General features: G+C 34.5%; 1 long non-coding RNA gene across 1 annotated transcript in view; it reads left to right on the top strand.

The window, feature by feature from the left end:
- LOC136841232 (uncharacterized) overlaps window positions 1-15154 on the top strand; it is a 36885-nt gene extending 21731 nt beyond the window's left edge. The window contains exon 3 of the long non-coding RNA XR_010853840.1: window positions 15115-15154. This is a non-coding gene — a long non-coding RNA (uncharacterized lncRNA). The remainder of the gene's footprint in view (window positions 1-15114) is intronic.
- Window positions 15155-23359: the final 8205 nt, after the last annotated feature.

Below are 23359 nucleotides of genomic sequence, written 5' to 3'. Positions count from 1 at the left end.
TAAATTCGGTTGGTTAACATTGGGAATCACCCTCTCTAATGGCTCATGATTTTTAAAATAATTTATAAAGAAACCTTTGAACATGGAGAGAAATACATCAAGTTTTTCTTAAGCATGATTCGAATCCACATTGGTGAGCCACTGCACAAAAAAGAAATAAGATCATGCGGAGTAACCATTAAGAGACGAAAGTGTGTTGTATATTGGATATCTCTGTGAATCGTCAGACTAGTGCTATTACTTTTGGCTGTAGTAAAAATATATCTGAATTTTTCAGTCCTCTAACCGATATGCGTTGAATCCCTACTGGGATTTCAACTCATTTAAATGGAAACGCATCCAAAACAATGATGAAATCTATAGGTTAAAAGGTCTTATTATACACGCGCAAGCACATACACACACACACACATACATATATATATATATATATATATATATAATAATATATATATATATATATATATATATATATATATATATATATATATATATATATATATATATATATATAAAGTCTTTGAACAGTGAGATGTGTGATGACCTGTTAATGGCTCTCACGGCAGGTTCTTTTATGCTGACATTGGAATTTGCGCAGTCAGATGCAAAGAGCCATTTGATCATGGTCCGAACACATGGAATCAGCATGATAGGACATTGTACCGATGCACCGGAAATACCCAGTTCCGGTGGGGTATGTGCGTGTGTGTGTGTGTGCGATCTCTCATGAGTTACTTATGAGAGGAACGGTGACTCTCTCTGGAGAGACGGCCTCGATCCTGAGTGGATCATGTGTGTGTTTAGGCTGGTGTAGTGTGTAATGAAACCGCCAGTATGAAGATAAAGTTAAGTATACCTTAGTTTTACCAGACCACTGAGCTGATTAACAGCTCTCCTAGGGATGGCCCGAAGGATTAGACTTATTTAACGTGGCCATTAACCAATTGGTTACTTAGCAACGGGACCTACAGCTTATTGTGGAATCCGAACCATATTATAGCGAGAAATGAATTTCTATCACCACAAGTAAATTTCCCTAACTCTTCATTAGCCAGCCGGAGAGTCGAACTCGGGCCTAACGAGTGCAAGGCCACAACTCTACCGACTCGCCCAAGGAAGAGCTGGATGCGTTATTTACGGCCATAGAGCATAAGTTATCACATACAGTAACTTTGGAATCTTTTCCAAACTTTAGAAGGAAATCCCCCGGTTGAAAAGCAGTGAAAATGAACGATGTCTACATAACGAGTCTTCTATTTTATGTTCCATTAGACATTTTTCTGTTTGAACATGTATGTATGTACATGCATTGCAGGTTTTAATATAATGATATATTTCTTTCTACAGGAATTCGAACACCGTCCTAGAAGGACGCATTATTTGGAAGTGGTGTTTATTTTACTCTTACATACTATATGACTTTTATTGTGGTTGTTACGACCTTAATGCTTTGCTTGATGACAATGGGGTTATTCACTAGTATTGCTTGGCATAAAATGATGTCTATGCTTGTTTGTGAAACAGTAGTTCCTCTAGTAACTTGTTCCTTTGATAGGGAGTGCGAGTCACTCCATTTCATGACAGTAGCTTTTGCAGAGTTACTTTCGTTAAGTTTGTCAATAAAGTCTAGTTTTGTATATCGGTGTCTCTTTCCGTAGGCCTTTGTGTAAAGATAGGTTTAGTGAAAGTCATATGACGAAGGAGAAGGGATCTGCTGACCCAAGGGAAGAGTCACTGCTACCAGTAACATCTCAAGAAAGGCGAGATGTTTAAGTGTGTTCTTTAAACAGATATATCAATAAAAGATGGCCCTCGAACTGGGCTGTTAATATATATATATATATATATATATATATATATATATATATATATATATATATATATATATATATATATATATATATATATATATATTGAGAGAGAGAGAGAGAGAGAGAGAGAGAGAGAGAGAGAGAGAGAGCTGCAGCATCTTTATTCTTAGCTATTGAAATGTTGCCATGATAAATGTAATGCTGATCAAGTACCATTTTATTTGCTATTAACTACGAAAAACTCAACATTGCTGGCACAGCACAAGGCAGTTTTGTCCCCTTAAGTTGCACCTTTGCATTTTCATGCATCACTTCCTCCTTTGTCTTTTCTTCTCATCTCCTTGGCCCTTCAGACCGTGTGAAATTGATTCCTTTCACCTGATGGGAGTACCTGGTTGAAGAGCAGTTCAATTCTATTCTGGCTCGGCGCCGATAAAGTACAGTTCTTGCTGGGTTGCGGTAAGTCTCCAGTCTCCTGGAAGGATTTGCTGGGATATGCCGAGTCCTGAGGAAAGCGTCGTGAAGTGATCTATCGTAGCCTTTAGAAATCTCCCGAGTGATGAGGAAGAAGCTGCCCTCTCTGAGCACAAATTGGGGCTTGCGTTCGATATTTCCAGATTTCGTTTAAGAAAATTTTTTATTCATTTACTGTTATAACTTATAGAATACTTCAGGTTTCACTGTTATTTTTATTATGGTGATGAATTTCAAAGAGTATACAACAAATAACGTCTCCATTTTTGGGATGTTTCGAACGTTTCTGTGATAAAAATACCATCCCCCATGAAACTGGATTTCAAATTCCCACTATGAACGGTTTAGAAAAGTGCTCTACTAAACTCGAGTAAGTGTAATAAAAGTTAAATGGAAGAAAGAAATTTGAATGTTTTACCTCACTTTCTAGAGTCATTCTCAAACTGTACAACGATGGGCTTGAAAGGCTTGCAAACAATAACAATCACTTATATCAACAACGCATATAACAACTTCTACGTAGGGAATAAAAGTAAGTTTGAAACTATTTTAAGAAACAACCAAGTAAAGTAGCAACATACAAGAACAGTAAAACAAATTCATCATAGGAAATCAAAATAAACGTGAAACTTAAAAAAAACACGAAGACCAAGACAATAAAATATACGAACTTCAAAATATGTTCAAAGGAAAAGAAACACTGTCTCAATTCAAATATGTGCGAGTTCCTTAATTTTGGTTAAAATGAACTCTATTATCAGCAATTCGTCGTGAGAGTCTGCTTTTGGAAAGTGTTCGAAATAACTCAGACTAAAATTGATGGTATATTTTTCTAATTCCTGTAAACCAGTAGCTAAATGAAGATGCCTTCCCAGCTGCTGTTGGGGCTGACAGCTATATCCTCGTCTACCAGGAAGATGGGATTTTATAATACTAAATTCCACCAAGTGCAGACTGTATTATTTTGGAAGAAGTGAACCGATGAACGGTTAAGAACATAGTAAATCTAGTAATTGTTTTTAAGTATAAAAACAGGCTTAGTTTGTAATTGTTATAAACAGCTAGGCTTATATATGTTATAAGTGTGTGCTTCGAAAGCAAAGCTTTTATTCCTTTTCCTAAATATTTGCAAATATTAGAAACGTTGCCTACTGCAATTTTGCGTAAATTATGTTTGCCTGTGTACCAAAGGAGTCAATTTTAAGTGTAAATTTGTGATTAAAAGATTCCCTTACAACTCTGCAAAAGAGAAATTAATTAAAGCCATTGTCATAAATTGATTATTTAAAAAATCAATTTCTTTATGAATACCCATAAAATAAGTTGACAAAGAAATGGGTTTATGTCGGAAAGACTTAGTAGCGTTCATTTTATATCTATTAAAAAATTGGTTGTCACAAATGTGTACGTTGGTTTTCGACAGATGTATAAATCATGTTTTCTGTTGTAATTCTTTTCATAGATATCAAAAAAGAACGTTTGTTAATTTTTATTTTTCCTGTTTAAACTCTCTTTAAAAATACTGTAAATTTTAAGTAATTTTAAATGTAACATGCTCTTGTTTGGGTAAAATTATAAAGTGTTATCCGCATATCGTTTGCATATTAGTGGTTTGAATTCGTGTGGTCAATTTGATCTGCTCATTTTAACAACAATTACAGAGATTTGATTTCCCCTTGCAAGCCCATCAATTTGTTTTCTCAGTTTATTTCGAAAACTAAGTAGCCACGATCTCAAAATAGGCTTTTGGGTATTCTGATTAATGCACTTGAATTTAGCGTTTATTGTATTGTATATTTTATCCTTTATAATTATTTGTCTTTGCCATGAAAACTGTTTTGCGACATTCCAGAAGAGGTAATGTGTGTTCCTGTGTAATGATACACAAGCTGGCTTCAGTTGTTAAGACAGTTTCAAGTTACGTTATATGGTTTGCATACGTCTTCCATGCACTGATTCATTTATACCAGAAACATATTCCTTTTTGCAACAATTTCTTTGGAAATTATTGTTTTACAATGTAATTCTTTTCATAGATATCAAAAAAGAACGTTTGTTAATTTTTATTTTTCCTGTTTAAACTCTCTTTAAAAGTACTGTAAATTTTAAGTAATTTTAAATGTAACATGCTCTTGTTTGGGTAAAATTATAAAAGTGTTATCCGCATATCGTTTGCATATTAGTGGTTTGAATTCGTGTGGTCAATTTGATCCGCTCATTTTAACAACAATTACAGATATTTGATTTCCCCTTGCAAGCCCATCAATTTGTTTTCTCAGTTTATTTCGAAAACTAAGTAGCCACGATCTCAAAATAGGCTTTTGGGTATTCTGATTAATGCACTTGGATTTAGCGTTTATTGTATTGTATATTTTATCCTTTATAATTATTTGTCTTTGCCATGAAAACTATTTTGCGACATTCCAGAAGAGGTAATGTGTGTTCCTGTGTAATGATACACAAGCTGGCTTCAGTTGTTAAGACAGTTTCAAGTTACGTTATATGGTTTGCATACGTCTTCCATGCACTGATTCATTTATACCAGAAACATATTCCTTTTTGCAACAATTTCTTTGGAAATTATTGTTTTACAATGAGAAATCACTCTTACGCGTATATCACTACCATTGTTACTATTATAGGCGTCCTTTATACTACTACTACTACCACTACTACTACTACTACTACTACTACTACTACTACTACTACTAATAATAATAATAATAATAATAATAATAATAATAATAATAATAATAACAGTGGAGAAGCAAATCCACCGTTATGTATATGTACATATATTTAGACATAAATCAATATAGATATATTGATTTATCTTTAAATATATGTACGTACATATACGTAAATGTGCATTTGCTTCTCCATTTAATAATAACAGTGTTAGATATATGCTTGATCAACGATTGACAATTGTGTAAACATGAATCCTTTAGAATTTCCATTGGAAATGTTATTCAATTAACGGCTCCACGTGATAGCAGTGTAACTTTAAAACCATTTGTATTAACTGATTCATTGCCGATCAACACTGTCACTACGTGCCCGGCTGCGTTTTATGAACCCTCATTTGATTGGCTGTCAACTGAGATTAGAATTTTAATTTAATGACTAATGATTTCCTATATTGCTTTCGTGAAATTTTTCTATACTTTTTAGGGTCTTTTTGTGGTCTCAATTTTTTTTTTTTTAAATGAGATCACGACTATATATTTAAGGTAAACTACTATATACACGAATGAATTTCACTTGAAATTATTAGAGTGCCCTCTCTCTCTCTCTCTCTCTCTCTCTCTCTCTCTCTCTCTCTCTCTCTCTCTCTCTCTCTCTCTAATCGTGTTTCAGGTATTCAAAATATTTCAGTACGTGATTTCATTCAAAATTTAGACTCATTCCCTGATAATTTTTCCCAGCGTGTTCTACTGCACCTATTTTGTGAATAGTTTAAGGTTAATTATCTATTTAACAGTAGTAAATTGTATATTTTGAGGTAATAGAGATGCGCTTTTAAGGTCGCTCACATCCAAAACAGTTATTTTTAGAAGGAAAAGGCATAAACCCTATTATATAAAAAGAAACTTCATTAATACCGGGTCGACTGCAGATGTATATTCTGTCACCACGCGTTGTTAGGGAAGAGCGGTAGTTTCCGTAACTCGCTGATAATAATTTATTTACGTCACTAAAGATTCAGTTAAGATGTTCTTTTTATTAATAATTCTATTAAAGAATATAATCTTGCGTCGATACCGTCGTGAATATCATTATCAAGACAAAGCTAAAGACACTTAAAGAAATTTGTAGTTTTAGCAGTAATGTTCACTGTGCGTTACTCCTCTTTTTGCGTGAGTGGTTGGAAAATTAGCTGTAGCTTCCTCCCTAGTTGCGAAGGCCACCGGATAGAGGAGAGCTGGTTATGTCATGCAGATACTAAACTTACGATCAAACCATCCAGAACAAAACTTTCTTGGATAGAACGGGAAATTGAAGGTCAAACTCTACATGACGACCATGAAATGGCGAATATAAAAAAGTGTAGTACTGATATTGACACTTGCGTAAGATTTAGGAAAGGATTGATGTTGACTGGGAATTATTTCAACCCAGCCCATATCTTTATAACAGGTTGACCTTGAGCACGATAACTATGAAACTGTAGTATATTGTCAGTACCCATTTTGTCCGCCAGTGCTGCAGTAATGCTCATGCATGGGGCAATTACATGATTTTTATCCTTGTGAATTATCTGCCATTACTGATTTACTCAAACTTAATATCACAAACACTTCAAAATCATATGAGGTTAGCATCTCACAATCTCGATGATCATTCGGATGGATTTTTGAATATTCCATCAGTCCTTTTCTGCACCATTTACATTCTTTGTTACTTTGCTTAAACTCATTTTCTTTGGATAAGGGCACATTCGAGTAAAATTATGAAGAATGATGCGCTTCATGTTTCAAATTTGATTCAAAATAAAAAAAAAATATAAATCAAAATGTCTATTAAAGAAATATCCCTTAGGCTACGTTCACACAGGGCGTTTTTAACCGCGCGGTGAGATGCGCGGGGTCGATTGTTCAATGTTAGCTTATGGAATCGTTCACACGTAACCTTGGCGTATCGCGGCGGTTTCCAATACGCCACGGTAGCGAGATTCCCCTCGCCAACGCGCGATTGCCGGGCGTGTCGAGATACACACAAGTCAATGACATCGTTCACACACAGCGGTGAACCGCGCTTTTTGAAGACAGCAGGTGCCATCATTGGCTGTGTGTCAGCCAATAAGAAAAGAGATTGTGCGATACCATAGCAACCCTGGCCACCACGCCTGGTCCCCGTGATCACAGTCACACACACACTATTACATCGCTGTCTCTCCTCCCTCCTATTACGATCAACCCAAACCGAGGTGAAGTGCAAATGTAAACCTAAAAGACAAAGGGTCCCGATATAAAAGCCAAGGAGCACACGAATAAAAAAAGAAAAAAAAGAACACTCATCTTGATAAGCAGAAGGCAAGAATTCTAAGAGACGGGTAGGGAAGAATTTTGACTTCACAAAAGGGAAGGACTGAAGGAGATGAAAACAAGTGACAGAACTGCTATATAAAGATAATGCTGGAAGAATACAAAGACATGAATACGTTTAAAGAGAAAGATTTTGTGATAAGGGGAGAGGGGTTCTTGTATATTTAAAGGCAAATGAAAGAGAGCGGAAATGACAAGGATGAAAAATATGGTGGTAAAAGAATGATGAAGCGCTTGAGCAATTGAGCTTGCACATTATCCAAGATAAAGAAGTCCAGCCGTCCTCAGTTAACATCTTTTTTAACGTCACTCAGTTTTTTCTTGCAAAGGTAAGAAACTTTAATGCGAATATCTCCTCGGCTTTAGAAAGTATTTTCAGTCATATTTTCAACTTATTTTTCTCATACATATTAGAATCCAGCAATTAAGCAGCAAAATAAACGTTGTTTTAAAAAGTATGGATGTTGAAATGAGGTCAACCAGTAGACAGTATCGTTGATTTTCGTTGTAAAAATAATTTTTTTTTTTCTATTTTGACTTCTCTTCTTCCTTGTCAACTTCTTTTTTATTTGAAGGAATACAAAAGGCATTAGAATTTGCGGGATGGGGTGTGGTCGACCCCAGTCAAATGATTTCTTCAGCTTTGTTCATTCAATCAGTTGGGAGCGAAAAATAAACTGTTAACTGTTATTCATTTCAGCATTAGTTTTCAACGCGGTTGAGTAACCTTTATGGTTATTCTCGTAATGTGGCTTGTTGCTTTACCCTCTGTAAATTCAACCAAAGTTTTGCTGGATGTCAAATTAAACTTCAGAATACTGATATGCTACGACTACCTTTTTCTCCTGATGTTTGGGATATATAGCCCAACATGTATGATTACTATGATGTAATATAACATAATATATAATATAGTATAATACAACTTCTATCACGAAATTTAAACGGGATATAAAATAACAACAGAGCGTGTGGCCACAATGAAAGTAATTCTTATGGCTCTACCAAGTAAGAGTTAAATGTCAGAATATATCACATAAATCTTCACACACCAGTGACCAAAAGAATAATACTGCTTTTGACATCCGAGTGACACCTCTCCTATAACTGACTGATCCAATTTGATATAATAGCAAAATGTAAAAATATCTCAAGAAACCACTTAAAATCTGCAAATAATTTTGTTAATAAATGTAAACAGTATTAACCAAAGTCCGGATCTATTTGCCATTGACACCATTCTGCGCAAGATTTAAGAGAAAAACTAGAGATTATCACTAGCCTTATACGTGTCAATGTTCTTCGCCGCTCCTGAGTGAAACTAGTACAGACTTTCCCATTTTTAGCAGTGTCGCTTATTTTCACTCGTGTCCACTTCCTCAGTAGATTTCGAAAAAATTTGCGATTAACTGTCCTTTTCCGTAGTATGTTGTTTATTTCTAAAACTCGGAGGATGTGGTAAGCATTGCCTTCAAGCTTCCTTTTAGTTTATCTGATAATTTGGGTGTCTTTAAAACCGTACATTTCCTTTAAGAATCATATTTTAGTATATGGTAATTTACTTATAACTCCACTATATATTAAAGTTACTCGAGCACAAAGATTTCACCGTCCATTGCAAACCATTGTTTACAGAAGTCAGTTGAATAGCAAACTTGTGATGCATTGTTAATAATTAACAATGTTAAGGAATATACTTTAATGACCCTCAGTGTAACTTTATAGCATCCTATTAAAATCTTGTTGTCTCATCTTATGCTGTTGCTAAGGCCTTGGAGAGATTTTACAAATATACCGAGATAACCATAGCATCAAAAAGATGTATTTTCTTTGATGCTTTATTTTACAGTGATGTAAATACAAGCTACATGGTTCAACTACACTTGTTTTCAGATAAGAAACCAAGTGAAAGTCGCTTATTTTATTTAGGTGAGAGACTTATCTATTGGCACGTCCTTTCATTTATTTATTGCACTGAAATTAGTACCGACTTGGTTATCAATGTTTAGTTGTAAAACAATACTCACTGGTACTTCCTATTGTTTATTGCATTCGCAACATTCTTTTCCTAACATATCTGCTTCCAAAAATATTGTTTCCTGGGAGAATCTCTTATAAAGAGGTGATTTGGTAGCTTTGTCAAGTAATACCATGTTCAAGAAACTGCACATACCGGAGCGTCTGTTGTTATAAAGGAATAAGAACCTGGGATATTTCCTCCCTTCTCGGAATGTCTGTGTCAGGTAGAAATATGGAGGAGTCGCATCACAGGGTGCAGAAATGGGTGTTCTTTCGGAGGAGGCAGTTATTCGCTGGAGACGATCGAACAGACGTCTGAAAGAAAACGCTGCGGCAGGAACAAATGTTGTCACTGCATTGTCAAGATGGTACGTTTGAAGGCTTTAGATGCACTCGCATGCTCCTGTGTTTCTGACGCATGATTACTGTCTTAATTTCGATCCATTTCTTTTTTTCTCTCTCTCTCTCTATACTTATTTTTGGGATACTTAAAACCTAAAGATCACGTTGTTATTATTTAACATTATACTTTCTTCCGAGATTTCCTAACAATTAAGAAAATTTACATGTACTCTGTGTATAAAGTTTTCCTTTTCATATTTCGACTCATTAAGACTCGGTTAATTACTACAATTTGCTATTGCAGGTAATTTTTTTCTTATACTTTGTTCATTTTTTATGATTTCTTAACTAATCTAAGTTATTACTCATATATGGCACTGAAATTAGAAAGAACTGGTCAGATATATGTCTGGGATATATCTAATTAGTCCGTGACGTAAACTTTAGTTTGTTTTAGATGTTTTGCATTAGGATTTACGCGGTGTAAGGTATACGGTATTTGTTTGCGACTTACAGTATATTATATTGAAAACCGTAACTTCATTTTATCTATTTTTGAAAGTCTAGTTTATGAAAATAATTTCATCAGGTTTTGACACGTCTTCAAGGTGATGATGATAATGGTACAGTCATTAGTAGCAGTAGGAGTAATTTTCATCATGGCTGTTGTTGCTAATATTGTTTTTTCTATTAGTGACGGAAATTGGAGAAGTTTACATTCCCAAATCAACTTAATTGCTGTAAAATCACCTCCAATGATCTTGCAGTTTCAACTGATAATCTTTGCACGTAATTCATATAATATTAACATAGCTTTTATAGTATACACGTAGAGAGAGATAGAGAGAGAGAGAGAGAGAGCGGAGTGGTTGGGGAATGACACTTCGTAAATATTATGTTCATTTGATAGTATGTGTAATGTTGAGAAATGCTGGCCGGTTATCATTAAGCAAGCACACAAATAATGGACAAAAAAACGGCTAGAAACAATGAGGATTAAGGATCTGGTGACATCTTACGTGCAAGTGACACCAGTCTCTAAAAACCTGGCACTAAATATATATATATATATATATATATATATATATATATATATATATATATATATATATATACATATATATATATAAATTATATATATACATATACATATATATATATGTATATATATATATATATATATATATATATATATATATATATATATATAAATATATACTTACATATATAAATTATATATATACATATACATATATATATATATATATATATATATATATATATGAATTATATATATATATATATATATATATATATATATATATATATATATATATACTGTATATATGTGTGTGTGTGTTTGTGTTCCTTTTGCTTCTCTGTTGAGAAAAAATGTCCCCCAAATGCATGAGTTTGTTCACCTGAGACAGATGTAAGAGATGCTTTTGCTGCTTTGATTGCGAAAATCGCCGAGTGGCAGGGCGTAATGTTTATAGCCAAATTCCCTGTACTGATATATGCATAACAGAAAGAAGTAATGAAATACTAAACGCTAGGGTTCTGAAAAATAGTTGATTATTTTCAGATGAGAAATGTGTAATATTGGATTTATTTAGGGAGAAAGTTGGATGTTTTGAGCAACAGGAAGACAAAGAGGAAAAGGCAGTGTGATCAATACCTGGGGTTACATTTGGGATAGCTAAAAGGTGTAAAGCAAGGCTACAGTAACTCTTATAATATTTATAATACTCTCGGGTTGAGGCAAATGGTAGGCATTTCTTACTTCAAGAATTGCAGAAGCTTGGTTGAATGTATAGTAGAGACCGTTGTAACGATTATTGCATATTTTCCAATAATGAAAAAGAATGAGATTGAAAGACTGTTTTTGGGACAGCCCAATTCTATGCCTAGCTTGTTCATTGCAGTATCTGAATCCTTTGTTACACAGGCGTAGTTATGAAGTATTAGTTTGTAGAGGCAGGTAGACGAGTGATATGTAGTGATTAGGTATGTACTAATTTATTAGTCAAGACTCTGGACATGTCATTAACAATCGCGAGCGGAAAAGTAAGAGTTACACTGAGAACAAGAAGGGCATACAACTGGCTGGAAGTGTGTTTTTTCACACATGAAAAAGACTAATTATTTCTTTGTATATGCCAAGGAAGACAATATGATATATATGGCTTGAAAGCTGAAATGGTTTTACATTTGTACTAAGTTGCGTTTTTATGCTTAGGCGACTGTGTCTGACGAGAATATATACTTAATAAACGTTTCTACAGCTTGCCCCTGGTCAGGGTATCTGGCGACCACGCGTCGGAGGTCGGTCCTCGTGGTCGGTCTTCGTTTGAAGTTTCTGGTGGCGTCTGTCTGGAGGGCCCCACCCCGGGTACCCCCCGCTTCTAGTTTCATGTGTAATTGTGAACACAAAGTAAATAATTGTAATTTGAATAAGAGGCTTAATAGTCTACCAAAATAAAACCTTTACATTTTATTTTACAAAAAGATAGGCAGGGCAGCAACTCTTGTGGACCCAGAAAGATGAGACCTTGCTTATGCATTCTTCACTTTGGTACACGTAAACCCGGGTCAGTGCCTCATTAAGTCTTGATCATTTTCGATTCTTGTGCATAAACAACTATATATATATATATATATATATATATATATATATATATATATATATATATATATATATATATATATATATATATATATATATATTAAGCCAAGGCCACAGGAAAAATAAAATGGGAGTAAAGCGCTTGGTGCTTTACTCCTTATATTTCCTGTGTATATAAATAATATATTAATCACACACTATTTAGTGACATATAATAAGCATATATATATATATATATATATATATATATATATATATATATATATATATATATATATATATATGTGTGTGTGTGTGTGTGTGTGTGTGTGTGTGTGTGTGTGTGTGTGTGTGTGTGTGTGTGTACTGTATCTAATTTTATAGGAATAAAAGCATACCCTGACGAAATGCAACAAGTCTTGTGCATTGGTAACCTGAAAATAAAAACCAACAACGCTTCTAGGTATGAAAATATTTATAAAGACTTCAATTTAAAAAATCGTATTAACACTATGCACTGTGTCAAATTTTGCATATAAGTTTGGACAAGGTTTCTCCTTTATTAGGCGTTTTAAGGCTTTAAACAAACAAGGCTTTATGTAAGGTTTTAAAGATTCTGTTGACATATCTGTAAAACTGCATGCTGTAATGCTGTACACTGGATATTATCATTCAAGCAAGTTACATTGAGCTTTTGTCCGTAACAGATTACAAGGGCAATTTTCCACCTCATCACGAAATGGCTAACGGAATGCAAGCCATGATCCCAAGAAATCTACGAAATCGCCTTACCCAATTACCCAAATCCTGTGTTGTGTTGATGAGTACAGATTACAGTTAACTAGCCCTGATATTGGCACCTGTCAGGTCAAAGAATACGTTTGCCAATGTAGGATGCCCCATGTACTTTAGAATAAATTCTTGAATGTTGAGATTACTGTTCAGATTTAATTTGCAGAGTATTATGGAATATTCAGGATATTTCTGTGACAAACAGTTATCGCGGTGAGGGAGTATGGTAAGAGATCGTTCGCTCAGTAAAGTAGCCTATAGCTCTGTCTATAGTAAACTTCAACCTCATACTCTATAGATTACAGCACTCGCTTATCCTCTCCAGCTCTCTGTTACCACTTGCATCTTTTTCAGCAGATTGCAGCAGCCTGCTCATGGAGAAGAGAAGGCACAGTTACTTTGGTAATATTTGCATTTCATGCAATCCATCACCATAGTAGATGTACAGTAGATAGATTAGCCTAATCCAGCGATGATGTTATTTACTTAGTTGTATTATTTGGTTCCCTGTTTTTTGTTATGTATTCAGGCATGTCGTTTTTCCTGCCAAGCTATTTTTTGGCCCCTATTTTTAGAAAAGTAGATTACCAGTAGAGTTAATTAGTTCAATACATTTTCAGACCCTATTAGACGTGATCCACATGCGAAAGAATGGTAGTTTTCGAGAAAACATTCGTTCTGAAATTATGCATATGAAAAGTTACTGATGGTGACAAATGTTCTACAGTATTCACTTTATATATGCTGGTAAATCCTAAACAGAATGCCTTTTATAATTAAAGGCTGTTTTAGTTGGTTAGTTTGATTATGTTTTAATATATTTGTCTAGTCTTACATTTTCGAGCATAGAATATAAGCAAGTAAATGAGCTGTGCTAGTGAAGTTATCCTCACAGAGACATGCCCTGTCACACTCATTTTGAATTTGAACGTGCAAAATAATTACGTCAGTGTAAATGCAAATGGATAGTTATTTTTCAGCCTTGGAGTCAGACTTTGCTTGGGAAGTATGTCACACTTCTCCGGTCCTTATCATGAAATGTTCTAGTTTCCAGATGTCTTTGTTTACTTCTCACCACCAACCTTTTTTTTTTATCAGGTGTATTGAACATTATGAATTTGCGTGAAGTGTGAATGCTTGTGAAATCCTTCTGGAAAGACATCAACTTCGGAATTTGGGTCTTGAAAAATACCTAATTTGAAGGTCCTTTCTTTGTCTGTTTATTTATAAAGGTATTCTCTGATAATATTTGAAATAATTTCCCTTCGGTTTTTGTGTATTTATGATTATAACTTGAGTAAAATTTCTCACTTTAGCGATATTTGTTTACCTGTATGTAAAATTTATTTCTATTTGTTCATGTTTATACTGAAACCATGTTCATATTGCGTGTTACTGGATCTGTATTTAGTTTAAAATCTTAAATTATATAATGGAAGTTCCGTTCATGTGCTTTATAGTTACGTGAATATTTTAGCTGGTTTCCTTTCGTTAGGTCTATATTTATACTGTAACCGGATGTCGAACGCCAAAGTTTTATTTTTGCTTCGATATCTTGTATAAACTTTTGCTATTGACAGTTCTTATCAATAACTTTGTTTACACTGAGATCCTGTTAAAGAATACATTTAGAAGAATATATATAAAAGGTCAATTTCTATACTGATATCAAATGAAAAACTATTTAACTACATACTTCTACAAATATTTTAATGTTAACACACATAATCTATGCAAAGGTCTCGGCGTTGCCTGTATATTCACACTGATGTTTAAACTGAAATGTTTAGATTAACACTTACAACATTTACATTCATATTGATTATTTGCCAAGTGCGTTGTTTTGATTTTGATTTTTCTGACTGGTTAGTAATGCTATCAGTAAACAAACAGGTTAGTAATGCTATCATAAAACAAACTGGTTAGTAATGCAATCATTAAACAAACAATCTTTTTAGTTTAGTGTACTTGAAAAGAATTTACTTATGGTATCATAGCAATTATTATTTTTCTGTATTTGCAGAAGTGACTGAGGTACATGATACGTGTGGCATCTTCCTCGTGAGTATTTGCATGATCAGTACCATTGCCTTGTAGCTATAAAAATTACATTTGATTCAATTTTTTTTATGTCTGTGATCAAATTTAGGGGAGTCACCTTGTTTATTTTCATTCTAGGATTTTGCTCTCTGTTTATGACATTACTTCTTGTCATCTCTTTCCTGAGTGTAGCCTAGATTTCTGGGGAACTCACTTCCTGTCACCTGTTTATTCTTTTGGCGTCCGGATGTGAAAGTTGCATCCTTACCGTGTCCCTCAGTTATAGAGAAAGATATCGTTCTGCTCTCTCTCTCTCTCTCTCTCTCTCTCTCTTATTATCACTTTTTACCATATATATATATATATATATATATATATATATATATATATATATATATATATATATATATATATATATACATATACATACATGCATTTTTAATAGTTATAGTGAAGGGGTAATTCAAATGAAATGATACCGAAATGGGTCAGGAAGTTGGTAAAATTCGCTGGTATGCTGGCTTCAGAAGCCTGCTCGGAAAAAACCTCAGGTACGGAGTACTGTAGTACTTAGGTTCCACCTTCTTTTATGACCTTAGTAGGTTAGTCAGTACAGCCTTGGCCTGTCACAGGAGACCGAGGTTTGTTCCCAGTGTGTCAGAAATTCATTTCTGTGAAACACGTGTTCATGTGCTAATTATTTTTTATATATATATATATATATATATATATATATATATATATATATATATATATATATATATATATATATATATATATATATATATATGTATATGTGTGTGTGTGTATATACTATGCTAATTTCTTTATCTATGATATTTTTGTTATTTTGTTATCTACATTTTATTATATTTCCTTTGGCTATCTTCATTATTGATAAATGGTATTTCAGTGTTGTAGAAAGTTTGCTAGTTAGTGGTCTATTTAGTTTGTTTTATAATTAATGTGTTCATATTTAGGATTAACTGGCAAAAGCTGCTATTCACTTTACTAAAAATAATTCGAATGTGGTAACTAAAACGAGCACAATAAATTAAGTAATCCTATCAGAATACTTCCGTGTATTCCGCATTGGCTGCATAACTGTCTTATTGATCCAAACTGAACAGATATAGAATTATGTTCTGAATAATTTATATTGATAGAAGTCTTTATATACCGGTATTAGTCTCTGTCCAGATTCAGTCATAGTCAGTCAAAAATTTCGATGGAACGCGAGACCAAAGTAAATTAATTTCGAAGCTGCAGGCCCTAAATGCGAATGAATTCCAGGTGACAGGAAATCAGAATATGAGCGAATTCGAAATTAAATAAAATACACATTAAAATATTTGTTTTGTCCAGTGCCATTGTTAGTTCTGCACAAAACTGATTCCTTACTGTATAAAAAGTTTTATTAATAGATTCCACATGTATTGCGCCATGTAAACGTAAACCTTTTGATAGCTTTTTTTGCGGCTTCAGATGTTTTGTTTCATTGATGTTGATAACATTTGGTTACGAATTTTTTTTATTATTAGTATTTTTATGGTGTACAGTAATGTATTTTGGAAATATTTCATGTGGTGCACACTATAATAGAAACCGTTGAGCTATTATTTCTTATCAGACAGGAATAAATGGCACTGTTGTTTCGTATGCGTGTAGTGGATCAGGATTATCTAAAATGCTAATTATTTATTTTCCCAATCTCACACCCAACTCCCTCTCTCTCTCTCTCTCTCTCTCTCTCTCTCTCCCTCTACACACACACACACACACACACACACACACACACACACACACACGCGCACAAAGGAGCGCGCACTGGTGATATCTGTAGACACCTAGTAAAAGCAATTTTCTATTTTTTTAGATCTCAGTCGGAAGATACACCCACAACAACGGTGAAAATTATGTAGTAAAAGTTTTTCGTTACATATTTTCAAATGATCTGACAATGGGGTATGAGAGCTGTATTGGTCAATACCTGCGAAATTATTATCTTCAGAATTGTCGTACACAGGATTGCCAGGGAAACGGTATTAGTCCAGTGCCCATGAAACGGCATTGCTTATGACAAATTTTGCCACAGTAACTTTGGTCGAAGAAAATCAAAGACAACCGTAGTGGATTCCTCTTAAAAAGTTCTGTTGATTATGAATATGATCATCAAGTGATTGTTCATCAAATTCCCTCTATTTCTTACCCTCTATTTCTTAGGGGTGTGAAATGTAATTTTTACATTAGGTTAATAGAATTTGCAAAAAGGGTAGCTGTAAGTCTTAGTAATGGTGAATGAATGATTGAAGACATGCTACAGGAAATCGTGACTTTTCATAAACAGACTTGTAAGTCACGTTGTTAATAATTTGGTCTTGTAGAGCATAAGTTATTAATATCTGAAGGTTACATCTTCTGAACAATAATGTTAACGTTTGAGCTATTTACCTATGGACTTGTGATAGTCTGATCGTTAAATACAACGTAATCACATTAGTGTTACTAATAAATCCGAGATAATGTGATACTCTACACATGAGTTTCATAGAAATACCACAAGGCTATGATGAACTTCTTGGAAGCGCTGAATTTAATAAGTTTCGGCCATCAGATGGCAGCCAGCATGTTAGACCCATGTAAAAAATGAGAAGGACATTGCAGGCTCCAACCTTTATGGAATACGATGTAATCTGTTAACAACATTATCGATCGGCCATACTCACAGTCATGTGATTCGCCTAAAAAGAATGACAGTAAATATTCTGAGTGATCTAAATTCTAACTGAAATATTCTAGTTTTTCGTTTAGGACTATTTGTTTTCTGGTACCCTAAACGCGAGTGCTTTGCAAAGAAACGGTGAAGGTTTTTAATCAGTGTGTTGAATCTTTACACTCAAATAAAAAATGTTGCTAATTTGTGCGGCATCACTAAGCAGTCTTTTGAGTGCCAAGGATATCATCTGTTGACATAGTAGATCAATTTGTATATAGAGACAGATTATTATAGTATATTCATGAAGGACACTGTCATGATTAAATTTTGAAGAGTAATGTTGCCATTAATAAAAAGAGCACATCCTGTCAGGGAATATCCATTCAGCGTCACTAAGAAGAAATCAGGATCTCTCAATCTGGTCTTCAAATAATTTTTGCTTTTATTCATTACTGTTCTTACTTATCTGATGAAACTGTGTTTAGGATCTTCGTGTTTCTAGTCCATAGTTCCTTGATACTAGGTAGAAGGGTAAAGAAGCTCTGCCTATCAAATTCTATTGTTAACATTTTGATACAAATGTCTCGGAGCATAGGTCATCTCAAGGAAGAATTGTGTCAATATCCTGGGGTTTTCATGAAATTTTTGCCTAACACGTAAACATTTTTGGATATTTCTAAAACTTGTCAGTTGACTTTATTGTGGTCTATGTTATGTGGAAATAAATAGATTCAGCTATTTATTTACAATTATAATTGATGTCACCGTTCGATGGATTTAGAGGCACTTTGCCATTGCACCACTAGCTACGTGTAAGTATCGTCGTTTCCTTTTGCTCTTGTAAGTTGTGTGAGTTGCCAGGTACTGTATAATTTCTTGAAATACTGTATTTTCTTCAGAGTATCGTCTTTAACCAGGTGAGCTCCTATATCTTCATGATTAGTCACCATATGGTGTTTATGAGAGCACATGTTTATGCGATCACCATTATTATGGCTGTTTTCATGGGTTTTATGGAGTGATATCTAAACAATAAAATTGCCATGGTGCAATAAAGGGAATTTGATGAACAATCACATGATAATCATACTTACAAACAACAGAACTTTTAAGAAAGAATCCACTCGGTTGTCTTTGTTTTCTTCGACGAAAGTTACTGTAGCTAAATTTGTCCCAAGTGATGCCGCTTCTTGAACATTGTAGACTAATGACCGCTTCTCTGACAATCAAGTGTAAGACATGACAAATTTCAACTTTGTCAGCCAATACCCACTACGCAAATCATTACATTGTGTTTCGGAGCAATGAAAATAACTATTTTACTCTTAAAGTGAAATAAATGCTGCGAATAAACAAATTAACACAGATACTAACAAACGTAAGTGCACATACAAACCTTCAACACATAACTCTTGCAGTATCGTTCAGTGCATAACACTCTTATTAAAACTTAGAACCGCTCCAAACGTAACCAATTTAACGATTCGTTGCCATCAGACGAATAAGTAATATCCTTTACTAAACCCATCGTATATGCGTTTCGCAGATTCTTAAAAACCTTTTAGCAGATCAAAGACGGTCGACTTAAAACCCTGCTCCACGATTTTAGGTTTGAGACTCTCGAGGCGAAGGTCTTCCGAACCTTATGTAAATAATCCCCCGACAACCTTCTAGGGTCCAGAGAAGTCTGTTGCCCGGAGGGCTTTATAGCAACCTTTACTGGAAATTGTTTGCTTCCATGTTATTCAGGACATTTAGAGAGTTAATAACACGAATCTTTTCTGACTTTGTCATAACCTTCATATCCCTCATGTCGAGAATTTTTGTGTCATTTCTTGGATTATGGGTTTGGGATGTGTTCTTCATTTTCATGGAAACAGATTCTCAGGTATAAAAAGAACTTCGCCAAAAAGTGTCATGTAAACGGTTTATACCTTTGATAATCAAACTATAGGTTTAATTATATAATTTTTGTTCTCCTTAACGGATGTTGGGAAAATGTTAACCCTTCCCACTCTTAAGGAGAGCGATTTCATACCAATTAGGGCTATTGTTTTGCTGAAGGGTGGTTTTATTAGATCTTCTTACTCAATATTCGTTTAACTGGGAGGATAGGTACAAATTTACAACATTAAGAGTATTGGTATTGGAATGGAGAACATTTGACTGCGGTTTCCCACCCAAAAAAAAAAAAAAAAATGGCTGTGACACCTTCTGTTAAGCATAACTCATTTATTACCTCCACCAAGGAGGCTAATTTGTTGGTTCTGTCTGTTAGTTAGTATATCGAAATATATATGCAATTCACTGTCTTTTTTACATATCAGTAACGTTTAGGATTATTGCTTAGGTCGTAAAATGCCTTCCTGAATCCTCTGTAATAAAATACAAAAGTAATGACAAAAATTATTAAAAAGTTATGCCTGAGTATTTCATCACATAAAGAGAGAGAGAGAGAGAGAGAGAGAGAGAGAGAGAGAGAGAGAGAGAGAGAGAGAGAAATGAATGCAAACAATCGTGTTAATAGAACTGAGGGCTAACATGAGCACGGTGTTTTCACGCAATAAAAAATGGGCATTTTGTTTTAATATAATGAAAAAAATTATAAAAAAAGCTAAAAAACAGACGAGTGTGAGTGAGAGTACTAAAGAGTCTGACAGATATAAAGAGACATTGTACAAATCGAACAAAAGAAAGAAAAATTCATTTCAATAAAGAAAGCGTTCATCACTGATACTTAAACTTGCTTCCCACAGCCAGGGATTTTAATGTCAGTGTCGTGAATTCTGAAGCCGTATATTGCCCACGTCTGTCTGTGCTTGGAATATTGCTCTTGTCATATTGGTGCTTGCTCCTTCGTTTCCCTCTTGTCAAAAATCTAATCTGGGCTTTTATTAGATCAGTGACTTCTTTCACTTATTTCCTGGGACCTACTTCTCTCTTCTGCATAGCAACATTTCTCTCTCTCTCTCTCTCTCTCTCTCTCTCTCTGTGATAATTCAACCACCATATCTAGTAATAACCACTTGGCTGCTACTTTACATAATCATTTCCATGTAGATCAGATATCCGTGTGTTTTAGTTTTTATTGGCCGTATCTCTTTCTAGAGTTAACATCAAAATCCGGAACATCATCTGTTTTCCCCAAGTCCTACAACGCTTTTTAAGGATAAACTTCACCTAATCTTTCTATTGAAATTCTCTTCCTGTTTCCCCCTTCACATTCTTCTTTAATTTTCTAGTCTTGAGGCATGAGAATATGAGAACAAACGGATGCTTGCCTTATCCTTTTTTTTTTTAATGGGAACACTTTTATGCCTATCATTTAGCTATGAATTTGTTAAATCCAAGAGAAGCACTAAAGCTCACCTATCTTCAGTACACTGAAGCTTCACCTGTCTTTCAGAGCAAGTTGAAATTTTGCGGAATTTTATGTCAGACAGTAAAGCCGGGGTGGGGGCAGTTGGAGCCTTAATATTGTCTTCAGAACATCAGTGGTTTAGTCATATTCCAACTATCATCCATATGTAAATAATAGGCCATACAACATGTACATGCAAATACCCGACATATAATACAAATATAGGTATGCTGTCAGTTTTTAACGAAATTAGGATACGAGTCATTTGAATATCTCTACTTACATTCTCATTTGTTACCAGATGTCAAGTTTTCTATTAGCAATAGTAAAGATAAAACCATTTATAAATTTGAAATTCTGCAGCAATATTTTACTTGAAAGAATATCTCATTGTCTTTTACTGAAATTTATATTCATCAGTTTAATGTAAGAAATAATGGCTTGATCCTGCCAGAACTCATCATTTCTAATTAGGCAAGAATCTTCCACAATGAAAGAGTAAAACAGCCTCCAGCAAAGCTTGCGAGGTGAAAGAAGAAAAACAAGTGATTTTCGGTGGGTGTTGAAGGAGGTGGAAAAAAAGTATATCTCAGTATAACCAGACCACTGAGCTGATTAACAGCTCTCTAGGGCTAGCTCGAAGGATTAGATTTATTTTACGTGGCTAGAACCAACTGGTTACCTAGCAAAGGACCTACAACTTATTGTGGGATCCGAACCACATTATGACGAGAAATGAATTTCTATCACCAGAAATAAATTCCCCTAATTCTTCATTAGCCGGGTAGGAGAGTCGAACGCTGGGCCAACAGCTGAAGGAGGTGGAACAGAATGGAATAAAGAACGGTATGTGACTTTTCAGATGAGAATTTAAAAGAAAAAAGATTTGTTGTTGGCGGACTGTAATTTAAGATAAGAAAGATTAATAGCTGAACTGATTTTCAGGAAAACGGAAGAAGGTAGTGGTGTAGGTATAATTGATATGCTGGTGTGGAAGGCAAGGTCATGATGAATGGATGACTTTGGTGGAATTCCATGAAAGAGAGAGGCGGTGTGTTACTTTCAAAGCGTTGGTCTGTAGAAAAGAGAGCTGGGTTTCTTAAATTGGATGTTTGTTGTATGTTCTCCCTTTACGCTATGGAATTACTTTCATATCAGGAGATAAATTATAGAAGAGAAGTAATAGTAAGTTATTTCACTAAATTGAGGTAACAGAAAAGCATTAACAGTAGGTGGACTTTAAAAATTTTGCTGGCCGCCGGAGGTGTGAAAAGTTACTGTAACCATGTTAGTAAGAGGATGATAGTAAACGATGCTAAGTTAAATCTGAAATTTCTTTTTTTGTGGAGGGCAATGTCTTGAAGCAGGAATAAAGAGAGGTCGAGATGAATTCAAACTTCAAAGGCAACAACGAAGAGGCACTTAGGTGGAAAACAGAAGATGCAGGAATCTGGAAAAACCTAAATCTGGAAAGTTAATGCAGCAGCCCAGTAATGTGCATAGCGCTATTGGCTAAAATATAAAGGGATCGTAAAATGGAAGCTAAACTTATCATGAATGTACTCTGGAGCCGTAAGTGAAATCTGATGTAGGAATTATGCAGTGAAGTAAATCTGAGGATTTTCCCTGGAAATTATCATTCGAGTCATTCTGAGACGTTTGCCAGGAATGGCCTTAATTTCCCTTAAATTAAAATACAGTGTTATTTGCATATATGTATGCGCACAATAAAACAGTCATTTAGGAGGAGCTCTTTTACGTACATGGACACAGACATTACATGAAGATACACTTTATCCTAGAACATCTACTGTCCTCCATTTAGTGGCCACATAGTTATACAAATGAAAATACAACATACTCAAATTGAAGAAAATCACACGTTTGGGAGCTCATTTATCTCCAGACACAAAGACTCTCTCCATTCGAAGAGAATAGCAAGGACAAAAACTCCCCTTCCTCGTGTGCGAAAAGGTAAGCGGCAGAGTGGGAGCACAGAAAACGGGGCAAATAAGGTCTTTGGAATTTGCAAGGGAGTGGAAGCATTCCCTTGGTGCATGTGAACAAACAAACGCAGAATGCTAAATAAGGCCTCTTTGTTGAGCTTTGTTTTAATCTCAAGTAAGTGGGTGGATTAACAGAGAGAAAGAG

The sequence above is a fragment of the Macrobrachium rosenbergii genome, chromosome 8 (genome assembly GCF_040412425.1).
Source record: "Macrobrachium rosenbergii isolate ZJJX-2024 chromosome 8, ASM4041242v1, whole genome shotgun sequence".
Taxonomy (NCBI): domain Eukaryota; kingdom Metazoa; phylum Arthropoda; class Malacostraca; order Decapoda; family Palaemonidae; genus Macrobrachium; species Macrobrachium rosenbergii.
Note: the sequence above shows the minus strand (reverse complement) of the source record. Positions and strands in the feature narration are given on the sequence as shown.